This window comes from Bubalus bubalis, chromosome 16 (assembly GCF_019923935.1).
Source record: "Bubalus bubalis isolate 160015118507 breed Murrah chromosome 16, NDDB_SH_1, whole genome shotgun sequence".
Classification (NCBI taxonomy): Eukaryota; Metazoa; Chordata; class Mammalia; order Artiodactyla; family Bovidae; genus Bubalus; species Bubalus bubalis.
The window spans coordinates 8,695,973-8,708,340 of record NC_059172.1 but is presented as its reverse complement, the minus strand read 5'-3'; the positions used below and the strand labels follow the sequence as shown (position 1 = coordinate 8,708,340).

The window sequence follows — 12,368 nt, the reverse complement described above, 5'->3', positions numbered from 1 at the left end:
CTGCAGTCCATGGGGTCGCTAAGAGTCGGACACGACCGAGCGACTTCACTTTCGCTTTTCACTTTCATGCATTGGAGAAGGCAATGGCAACCCACTCCAGTGTTCTTGCCTGGAGAATCCCAGGGACGGGGGAGCCTGGTGGGCTGCCGTCTATGGGGTCGCACAGAGTCGGACACGACTGAAGTGACTTAGCATAGCTGGTTGTCTGACTTGGGGCATATATCACTTAGGGAGAAACTGAGGTGTGAAGACATTTTATGTATGGCAAAAAATTCTAAGGAACTGCCACATCATTACTATAGACCAAAAATCTCAAGGTCTGTTTAGAACATCCTGAGTTTCTGATCAAATAAATAATAATGTAAAAAGAGAGGGAAAAATGTAAATCATGATATTTTAAAAAATAACAATAAACACTACTACTAAACCTACTACTAACCATATACATTTATTGAGACTTTATTATGTGCCAGGCACTGTGCTAAGCACTTTCACAGATTTTAACATTTAATCCCTACAACACTGACACTAGATAAGAAAGTATTAGAACCCTCAAAAGGACAGAATTTTTAAATTTACAAATGAAAATATAAACAAATTACACTGTTTTTATAACTTTATGTTTTTCTCTACTTTTCAGCCTTTAGCTTTGAGTATTAAACTTACATTAAAATTACAATTATTTTCAGGACTTTGTCTTCCATTTAAAGAATACTGAGACTCAAGATGTTGACAATCATTACAGAAGAGTAAAAACTTCTACTTAAATTCTGGCACAAAAATAACCCTTCCATCCAACTTAGCTGTCCCCATTCAAAGAAAGAACTGCGTATGTATCAGGCCCTACAATAACAGTCTTCTAATTCTAATGCCCACACTAGCAATCAATTAATGCTGTAATTATAAAGAAATCTGTATCATCACAAACAACAAAAAAAGTTACAACTGCTAAGTCAAGTTTTGAGTATATATACATATGTATGCTATTCTACATGTAAATCTTTTAGCAACTGATTTTAAAAAACAGCTAATGCATCTAAGGTAAAATCACACTAGGGTGTTTCTGAAGACTCACTTTAGAATACTAGCAGCATAATAATCATGACATTAGCAATCAAACTTTACTTAGCAGAAAGTTCTTAGAAGCTTTGGGAAGCTGTGTATAAAATGGAGTAGACAGGAGGGAAGGGTTCCCTGTGCTGTTAAAATCAACTACAGGTCCCAGCATGCAATGCTCTATTCTGGAGCTAGGCAAAAAACTGCACTGCATCTTGGGATTTGTAGTAAGTAAACGATTTCACCCTATCACAGTAAGTTTTAAGAAACTCTGAACTATCTAGCACAATCTGACTAGATCTTATTATCAGGGCCTAGTCAAATCTACATATAATTTGTCTGTTCTCTGCCCTAGCACAGATTCTTTACTATATCAGAAAAAAAGTATCAATTAACATTTAGATGAACATTTTCACGTTAGAAAAACAGAATAACTGTATAAAAGAAATCCGTAAAAAGCAAAAAGATGTGACACAAATTTAAAATGATATTTAAAGATACAACTTTCAAAACAATTGCTTAAATTTTATCAGTTTCAAAGCTTTCTATCCCCTATACCCCAAAAAAGTTTTAATTGTTTTATCAGGTTTTCTCTTAACAGTCTTTCAAGCTACATTTTATAAATAATTTTTCTTGAAGAAAATTCTCACAAGAAAACATTTTCCATACTTTCATACTGCCCACTAGGCCCACTGGGAAATACATTCTTACAGTAGACACATAAAACCATCACACACAACAACAACAACAATACTTAAGTCCCTCTTTTGACGAGTCCTTACTATTTACCCCCTCCACTTCTCACCCTTCATTTCACATACACATCTGTTTGTGAAAAGAACACTTAGGAAAATACCAATTACAGATCCATTTCTCTCATCCACTGACCTTTTCCAGAAATACGGAAGTTGTTTTTTTTTTTTTTTAGAAGCTATCAATGACATGTCCAAACCCAAGTGGGTAACTTTGAGCTGTAATATATGTATATAATTTCTACACACACTCTCATTTTCTGCAACACTGAAGGAGGAGGCAGGGAAAGAACTAAGTGCAATCTGCATTAGGAGGCCTAACACAGGTGGTGGGTTATTTTCAGGCAACAGCACCTTCACAAACATGTTGTGGAATACAGTCCAAGAAATTCCTAACAAGGAAAGATAAGCTGGCACACAAATTTAACACAATCCAGCTAAAAATCACCTGCAGCACATGCTACTACATTTCACCATAAAAGTGACAGGCTACTAGAGGATCTGAAGCTTCATCAATACAACATACTGTCCATAAGGCCAGAGAGAGCAGTTGCCATGGTTACTATCACCCACTTTTATCAGGAAATTATTGTCATTACTCTGAAGTTTTTGGTACTTATTTAAAATTTTAAAAAACAGTCTAGGGTTCTGACTGTTAATTGAGTCAGAGAATCAACTACTGTTTGATTTGTAAGTATGCTGCTTTAGAGATCCACATGGTTAACAATACTTGGATCTGCAGCAGAAAAAAATCAATTCCTCTCTGCTGCTCCTTCTCCTCAAGTACTGACAGTTTGTATTCTCAATGCAGCCAAAACAATAAAACAAAACCCATCTTTTTGGCTTCTGTGTTTAAGTTATTTTTCTCCCCTAGGCCCACAAACAAAGTCAAAATATAACCTAGATCACCAACCTGTTAGGCCCCATCCCTTTCCTATCTCCAAATTATCAGTTCACTTTTTTGTCTACTTTAAAAAGCAGAAAAACATTTCCATAGATGATTCCAAAATATAGGAAAGAATAGTTTCCTCCAGCTGAGACCTGCTCACTATTTTTTCTTTAAAAAGGGGGCAGAGGTGTGCAGTCTGCAGTGTGTTGGAGGGAGAGAAATGGAGGGGCATTCAAACTGCCTAACAAGTGTCTAGTGTAAGAAAGTTGCTTTAGAAAAACTCAAAGGATGACTGAAACACAGATTATCTCTTAAGGGGAAGAGTTCACCACCTTCCCAGTTTTAAGACTCAATTGATAGACAAGCAATATAAGAGTTATTCCTAACGAACGGTCTATTTCAACATTCTCACCAAAGGTAACTGTTCAAAAATTCAATACACAAATAAGATGATATGAAAGCCCACGAAACAGTACGGCCACATGCACACACACAATACAAAGAAGGAAACATATGCTACTGAAGAAATAAATATCAACAATAATTTGCATGCAGTATTAACATATTACTTTAAAAAAAACACCTCAAAACAGCAAAAATACACACCTGGTAAAGTTAGAAAGTGATCAAAATACATTGCTATGCTCCTGAAGAATATTTAAGGCCTACGAAAAAAAGCCCATGTACAAAAGTTCTGAGAAGTCAACATAAATCATTAATATTTCCCAGCACAAATTAATATGAAGATTCAAACATGTTTCAAGAAATCAGCTCTGAATATAGATATAAATGATTTCTGTCAAAGGTTAGAGACCTAAAACTATAACCCCTTCCTTTTCTCTCTTTGAACAGTAATTAAATACAAAAGACTTCAGCAATAAAATATTAAGGATCCAAAATTTAAAAACGCATTACTAAAACCTTAATGTCAGTATTTCCTCAAAAAAAAAAAAAAAACTTTAGTGTTCACTGTCTAGGATGAAAACATTAATATTACCCTGAGAAGTTTCATTTTTATCTCACAGTTAAATGTTTTTCTCACCCTTCACTGAAGCAAGTTTCTATGTTTAATTTCTAGTTGCGGTTATTTCATAAAGACTAGTTAATTCTAAAATTTAGGATACTATACCTTTTGATATGTTCACAAAATAGGAACTCCCCATTATCTATATGTTACTTTATTTCAGTCCAAATGTATGATTAGAGTCTATAAGAAAGCCAGAACTCAAAGTTCTGAGTTTTAAACTTCTAAGTTATTTTGACACCAAAAATATTTCAGTGCACTCCTCTAGATTTGAGTAGTCATTTCCTCACGCATCCTTCTCAATTAGAAAAACAAAAATGATACACACAGGTACCTAATACTAATGCATACAGATACATGTCTTTTTCACTCTGAACAAGTTTGAATGGTTTAGTTAGCAAGAATTTTTCAGAAAGTTAGCAGGATCAGTCAAAACAATCAAAATATTAACCATGACATCTGTTACTCTGTGTATTACGAAGTCTATAGAAAAACACAGGAACTTTAAAATAATCACTAAAATCAACTACTATCACATCAATGGAGAATGAAGAAAAACTTTAACAGGAGATACACATTTCACAGGGTCTACAAAAGGAAAAAATGATCTTTTTTTTTTTTTAATTAGGGGAAACTGCCTAGACAGCATTTTTAAACAAAGCTTCAATATTCCAACAAAGAGCTTTTTGGTAACCACAGCAGTATTAAAAAAAAGTTCATAAAGTGTTCTGGGTGCACTTTTAATGCACTCGTTTCCCAAATCATATGAATAAAGTTAATATTTTAAAGCCAGGAGCTTCTGCCCATGTATTAATTAGCCACCTATCTCAACAACTTAACATCTGCATGGCTTCTGACAATTTACAAAGAACTTTCACATGTATTATATCATTTGATCTTATTGAGAAAAAAGTACAGCATTATTTCCAAAAAACAAACAAAATTCAAAGCAAGTTCATCAAATTTGCTACACATTCTTAAGTTTTTAAAACTTTGATATAAAGCTTTACAAGCCACCACAGTACCATAATATTTCCAGTGATAAATCAATTCACCTAACACTAACAAGAGTTTCAAAGGACCATGTGCTATAAATGCTATGAAAATACTTCCATCTTTATGCAATTATTGTTGTGTTACTAACAGCCATATCAGCAATGACCTATACCCACAGACAGAACTTTACTTCTAGTTCAAGAATCTCAGTCTTGGGAGGCCAACTCAAACACATTAACTGCATGTATTTATAAAGTTGAGGGCCTAAGAATTTATGTATTAGGATTACTGTCCACAGATGGGAAGAAAAAAAACACAGAAAGTCTAAGAATTTTTCCATACACATCTCCCTTTCCAATAATAGTTCAAGTACTCTATACCTCACTCAATATTATAAAGATGACCTCAAAGTCAAAAGTCCCAAGTCATATTAACTACTTTTGTTTATAGCCATCCACAGCACGTAATTTTTAAAAACATGTTCAACACTCCACTCACCAATATGAGAGTAACTCCAATATGAGACTAATTATTTTCCAAGCAAAATATTTCTAACAGTACTCTGTACCTAAGGGCAGCATCCTTAAGCTGTCCACCATAAGCAATCTACTTTGTGTAATATTGTAAGCAGGTAAAAAGCAATCACAAATTTCAGCTTCTAATAGCGAATGCAATTTTTCAATGGACTTACTCAAGATCTTTCTGGAATTTTAAGGTGTTAATCCTGTTGCTTAGCTGAAGCTAAGTAGAGCTGTAATAAGTAGCAAGACCCTTACAATTCAGAGGTTTCCTTTATCTTGCTGCAGCACCTCCTGCTGGATAGCATTTAGAGTTCTTCATGTAAGCAGAAGAAGAGTATTTCTGAGGCAGCTCTTCCAGATGACTGAATGGGAACAAGGATGGATGGACCCTTCAAAGCTAAAAGAAACAGGGGCCACCCAACACTTACACCTCTTAAAAATAAAATCTGGCAGAGGCAGGGGGCTTTTTACTTTTCCAGTTCCATAAAGACTCACCTGGGAGTTCTAAGTGCAATAAGCTTAAATAAAGCTTGCAAAATTATCTTAAAACTATGTTAAAAATCTTCTGAAGCATTCAAGCGAAAAGACTATTAAGACCATCCAAGCAACATCAGTCATATTGCAAATACTATTACCTTAAGAAAAGCAAAAGTATGACATAAAGAAAAGCACCTGGAACATTTTTAACGTGTTAGCCAGAAACTTGTTTGAAGAATTTTCTGCACTATTACTGTACTCTTCATTTAAGGATAGTTGTATCTACAAAAGTTTTAAGTACAGAATTTTTTCATAAACATGAGCATAACTGCAAACAAAAACTTCCTTTTTGCCATCAAAAGATGTGTCCTGAGATTTTAAAATGCATTCTTAAACATTTTAAATGGACCTTAATAAGCCAGTTTTAAGCCCACAACGTAGATTCCATATATAAACATAAAGAGAAAAAAAGAACAGAAAAGGACTTACCAAAATCAAAATGAATAATAGTATTTCCAGTAAAAATGTAGTAACAGTTTCCTACAATGCTGTGAAACCAAGTAAATTGTGAAACTTAGGAAAAAAAGGGGGCTGGGGGAGGGGGCTAGTCTTCAGAAAGCAAAAGAAAAGCTGACCTATTTATTTCTACTGCCCAAACGTGAGTGAACATCAGATGTAAACAAACCCAACATAAACGCTGAAAAGTACACTCCGATGTCTTAGCCCCAGTTTCAGTCCCTTTAGCAGGCCCTCAAGGAAGCTACAGATGTTGGTGAGTACCCTCTCTAAAAGGAGATATTCAAGCTCTGCGCCCTAAAGAACCCCTTTAAAGTGTGCCTATGAAAAGGCTTCCTTCCTAGAGTGCATAACTGCTTTAAAAAAAAAAAAAACTTTCATCACTCCAATTAATCTGATTCTAATATTCTGCTATCAATTATTAATATATAAATGTTCTTCCTTCTCCAACGTCCCCAGCTCAAGCATCTACATTCCTGACCCTAAAAAGCACAGCTCGCACCCCAGCTATGGAGCAAATCTTTGAAAACCAAAATAGAGCCACAAAGTTCACTGTCAAGGCCAGTGCTGAGGCCCGCACACGCCCGGACCTTCACTCACATTTTAAATTCTAGAAAGCCATACTTGCAGAGACATCATTTAAAAACAACACAATGTGGACGTGCGGAGTAAGATCCTCTACTTCAAGACCTAAACAAAGAATATTTCAACATATGACCGGAATATGATGACACCAGATTCACCAATGAAAACAAAACCTGCCTACCATTAGCAGTCGTGCCCTCATCTCGACAACTCAACTACTTAGAAATCACTCTCGGCACATCTGCACCCCACAACCGGCGTGTGGCCTTCTCCGGGGGTGCAAGCCACAGACAAAGTTGAAAAGAGACATTCTTCCCCCCGGTGCCCAATCTCGACATCGACCCCTCCCCTGTCAGGACCACCTTGCTGCTACCCACCATCGCGAACGTGGTCAGGGGAGAAAAAAAAAAAAAGAAAGAAATCCTAGCAGCACCGCTCAGCAGAATAAAGAGACCAAAGAGAGGATGACGAGAAGTGTTGGGAACTGCGTGCACGACGGGGCTGGACCAAACGGAAAGAGTCCCACTCCGCGTGCCCCTCCCCCCGGCGGGGGCGCGGGCGGGGGAGGGGCGGCCGCGGCCCCTTCTCTTGCCGGTCCCGGCCCGCTCGGGGTACCGGGGGCGCCCCGCGGCCGCGGGCGGCGGGGGCGAGTGCGGGAGGGCCGGCCCCGGGGTGAGGGGTGCAGGCAGACTCTCCGGAATAACAAGTTGCAGAAGAAGAAGAATAAGCGGAATTTCCCCAACGCTGCTCCGGCCACCCAAGACAAATGCACCAACACACATACACACTCACACACACACACTCGGGCCCGGCAGCGTCAGCAGCCGCAGCTTTTTTTTTTTTTTAAACCAGATCCCTCAGTCATCAAACAAGATGGTTTTCCAAAAAAAAAAATTAAATAAATAACCATAATAAAAACTTCCCCCCGACAGCATCCCGAGGGGGTGGGGGGTGGGGTAGTGAAAGAGCCCCGGCGACCATCCCCGGGCCGAGGGGAGAGCGCCCGAGGGGGCGGACGAGGCTCCGCGCCCCCCGCCCCCGCCGGCCGCCCCCCCCACTCCCCGGCCCCCCGCCGGGACAATGTGACACCCCCCTCCCCGCCACCCCCGGCGCGCCGCCTCTGTCACCCGCTCCGGCCCAGCACTCAGCGCCCAGGCTCCCGAGGCTGCTCATAAACTTACTTCCAATTTATCCTGGGGAGGGGTGGAGGGCAGAGGGGAGGAAGGGGGAGACCAGGTTTTTCCATTGTCTTTTTTTTTTTGGTTGGTGGGGGGGATGGAATAGGAAGGGCACGCAGGGGGAGGGGGGCGCCCCGAAGGGGAAGTTATTGCTCAAATCTCAAGTTGACTGAGGGGTCCTGGCAAGAACACCCCCCGTTTCCCTCCTCCCTCCCACACACCCCTCCCCTCCCCCTCCCTCCTCCCCCCACCCCACAACAAACTCCAAGCAAGCAGCCCCCTGTTCCTCCCAGAGACAAACACCAGAGACAAGACAGAGAGAGAGAGAAGAGAGAAGAGAGAGGGGGAAGGGGGGAGGGAGGGGAAACAGAGCTACTCCAGAAAAAAAAAAAGAGAGAGAGAGGAGAGGAGAGTGAGGAGAAGAGAGAATGGAAAAGCTGGGATACTGCACCCTCCTGCTGCTGGCTGGCTGTCCCCCCTGGCAGCTGGAGGCAGGAACTCTGAGCAGGAGAAGCAAGGAGGAGGAGGAGGAGGGAACTCTTCTTCATGGGGAGGGAGGGAAGGCGCTGGAGCGGCTGCTGCTGCTTCTCTGCTGCTCTGGGCCTCTCGCACTTTTTAGATATTAGTGTGTTAAGATGGTAGGTTGTTCCCCTCTCCCTCCTCCTCCTCTCTCTCTCCCTCTCTCCCTCACTCACTCTCTCTCTCTCTCTCCCTCTCTCTCTGGGCTGTTTCTTTCCTCCTCTTCCCCAGGCAAGGGGGGGGTGGGGAGGAGGGGGTGGGGGGGGAGGAACTGGATCCTCCTCCTCGTCCAGGAGAGACACACACACACACACACACACAGGCCCCGGGCCGGAACGGGAGGGCAGAAATCAGAGCAGCAGGAGAGAAACTGTGGGAGACAAACAAGCCCAACTCTTCATCCTCCTCCTCCTCCTCAGCAGCGGCGGCGGCGGCGGCGGCGAGCACCACCAGCCCATTCACCACCCGGCCCCGGGCCGCAGCACCTCCGCCGCCTCAGCCCGGGGATCCCTCCGCCCAGGCCCAGACACACTCTCGCCCGCGCGGGAGCCCGCCGCGCGGCCCCGCCGGCCCGCCGCCGCCGCCGCCGTGCGCGCCCCCGCCGCTCCCGAGAGCCGGGCGAGAGGGACTGAGGCTGAGGAAAGCGGGGACGAGGGCGGGGGGGGGGGGGGGGAAGGAGAGGAGGCGCCGGGGTAGAGGGGCACGGGCGGGGGGGCGGGGGCCGCCGGGCGGAGTTGTACGGCGGCCGGCCCGGGCCGCCCCCCCGCCGCACCTCCCTCCCAGCGGCTCCCGGGGAAGCACGGGCCCCTCACCTCCCCCGGGGGGGGTGGGGGGAGACGGCGGGAGGGGCGGCGGGGGGCCCGCGGCGGCGCTCGGGCGGGCGGACTACTTGACGTGTCGGTGCGGCGAATTTATTTCACTTTGCCTAAGGAACGGGGTGTGCTGCGGCCCCCATTGCCTAGGGAAAAAACCCGGATGTAAAGTGAGTGAAACTAAACTAGAGTGAAGTAGGGCAGCGGCAGCCAAACTCCAGTGCAGCGGCGGCGGCGGCGGCGGCGGCGGTGGTGATGGGGCTGAGCACCGAGCGGCCAAACTCCGGGGCCGCCGCAATGATGGGCCCGTGCAGCGCTGCAGCTCGGCACCCTAGGAGCTGCAGCTGAGGCGAGGCCGGAGCCCGCTGCGGCCGCCACTCCCCCCGCAACCCCCAGCACCACCACCACCACCAACTCGGCGGCCCGAACCCAACTCCCCCCTCCCGTCGGCAGGAGCTGCAAAAGGGGCTTCGGAGCGGCCCCAACTCCCTCCAGTGCAACAGCAGTTTGGAAGCGGGGGGGGGAGCCTTGGAGGGCAGGGACGGAGAGAAGTGAGGGGGGAAGCACTGCAATGGGGGAGCGTGGTCCAGGCAACAGGAGAAAGATGCCACCTCAAGTCGAATGCAACATGCAATCCCCGGCCGCCGCTCGCTCGCTCGCCCGCTCCCTCCCCTCGCCACCCCGCCCCCTTTCCAAATAACTACCCTTGAACCACTTTATTAGCCACACTCCGTCCCACACTCGCTTCGGGGAGGGGCGGGGGCCGGGGTCCTCGCTCACCTTTATTTATTGCCGCTTTCTCCCCCCCCCTCCATGTTTTTTATTCCTAAGTTCTTTTGTTCTAAGGGGGATGATGGCATTTACTTTTCTGCTTTGTGTAGCAGGGCAATCACTGGGAATCGGCCACGTATAATCCGGCGGTTTGTCATATTTTATTAGTGAAAGTATTTTATGCCTATTCTGCCTCCAAGGACTGTAACATGGAGAACTGCAGCGAGGAAAAAAAACATCAGAAGAATTCTTGTTTTGAGAGATTTCTTGGCGGGGCGCGGGGGAAGGCTTTTTTTTTTTTTTTTTTTTCTTTTCCAGGGGGTTTATTTAGATTTTCAAATCGATAGTTTTCAACTTAGAGCTGAATGTTTTTGTATGGATATATTACTAGATTCTAAAATAATACCTAACCACGAAAAGGAAAAAACAAAAGTCCAAAAATTTTAGATTTTTTTTTTTAATACCTACTGGGCGGTGATTATTATCTGTTCTGTTCAGCACGCTGGACTTAACGTAGTGTTGGCCTTCGAATGTTAAATAACAATAAGCCCCAACCTCAACTGAATACAAATGGGGGGTGGGGGTGGTTTTGTTTTTAAGGCTCAGCACTTTTGTAGCATCTGCCACTACGCATTTTTCAGGCATTGATTAGCCATGCAACTCCCATAGGCATGAAGTCCAGTTTTTGCAGATAAAGAGCAACAGTGGTGAGACGATTTGCTCAAAGTGAGTCACTGACAGAACCAGAAATAGTCTTGGACTCTATTTGTTACTAGTCACATCTTTTATATTAAATACTACTTCCCTCAAGAAGTAAACAGTATTTAAAAATAAATGGACGTTCTTTATCCTGTTTTGTATTTCCACCAGAGGTGCTTTGAGATCCCTGGACATGCAAGCATTTTTTTATTTCTGCAAAATTAAGTTTCATTTCTCAAGAAAAAGCAATTTTAAAAAATTCTGATTTCTTAACGCTAAAAGATAAATAAAATTATGGGCTTTATTTTACATGTGTAGCCCATTTAGTGCTCTGAGCTTTACATTAAAAAAAAAAATTTTCATAGCAGAGTGTAAGAGTTTGAGATCGAAAATGAAAGTCCCTATAAATGATTCAAAAAGCTTGGATAAACTCATAATGTTGTGATACTAAACCCATAATGCAGTCAGTATAAATAAAGGAAGGACTGGTTGGGTAGTAAGATGCAGCTTTACTGTCTAGAGATAACTCTAATGTATCTAAAAGATGAGTGAAGGCAGGGGTCTTTCAAGAAGAACCCACTAGGCACTGGACCATAATCTAATGGTGTCATTTCAAATCAGCCCAGGCTGTCAAAATTTTTTCAGAGCAAGACTGCTTTAGCGTTCTTTCTGGCAGAAAAAAAAAAAAAGTTTAGAATGTTTCAGAATTTCACAGAAAAAATTGAGAAACTCGCATTGTGCCTGAATGTGTAAATGCTGTAGAACAGGGGTCAGCAAATTCTTTTTCTGTAGAATCCCAGATAGGAACTATGTTAGACTTTGCAGGCCACATAGTCTCTGTCACAACCTCTAAACTCCATGCAGTTGTAACACAAGAGTAGCCATAGAAAGTAGGTAAACAAATGAGCCTGGCTGTGTTGTAATAAAGCCTTTATTTATGGGCCATGACATTTTAATTTTATGTACTTTTTATGTGTCAGAAAATATTCCTATTTTTTTCACCCTTTAAAAAAAAAATGTTAAAACATTCTTAGCTCATGGACCTCAAGAAACCAGTGGGTGGGCAGGATTGGGTCCATGGGCCATCCTTTATCAACCCAATTTTTGAAGACTAAAGCCCCTGAACTTCTTGTATAAGTGCTTCGTTATTAACATGTTTGAATAGCAATCAAACTGTTGTCCACTATGCTCCTCTGTCCATGGAATTCTCCAGGCAAGAATATTAGAGTGGGTTTCCACTCCCTTCTCCAAAGGATCTTCCCAGCCCAGGGATTGAACCTGGGTCTCCCGCATTGCAGGCTGATTGTTTACTGTCTGAGCCACCAGGAAACTTCCCAAATATTTCTCACTAAATCCATAACAATCAAAAATGAGTGTCATAAAATAGCTGCTGTATAACACAGGGAGCTCAGCTTGGTGCTCTCTGATAACCTAGAGGCTGGGTTGCTGGAGGTGGGGTGTGGGAGGGAGGCTCCAGAGGGAGGAAATATATGTATATATATGGCTGATTCACATTCTGCTGTTGTTGTACAGCAGAAACAGACACAACATTGTAAAGCAATTAAACTCCAAA

At 43.2% G+C, this 12,368-nt stretch overlaps 1 protein-coding gene across 23 annotated transcripts in view; it reads right to left on the bottom strand.

Annotated features, from left to right (window-relative positions):
• PHF21A (PHD finger protein 21A) overlaps positions 1-9,016 on the bottom strand; it is a 191,729-nt gene extending 182,713 nt beyond the window's left edge. For 3 of the 23 annotated variants that reach the window (XM_044929210.2, XM_025266141.3, XM_025266148.3), the window contains exons 1-2: positions 6,832-7,186; positions 6,205-6,263 (exon numbers count right to left, since the gene is read on the bottom strand). The gene's annotated coding sequence lies outside the window, so the exon portion shown is untranslated. The other 20 variants (XM_044929214.1, XM_044929218.1, XM_044929219.1 and 17 more) reach the window with 11 other exon arrangements.
• Positions 9,017-12,368: the final 3,352 nt, after the last annotated feature.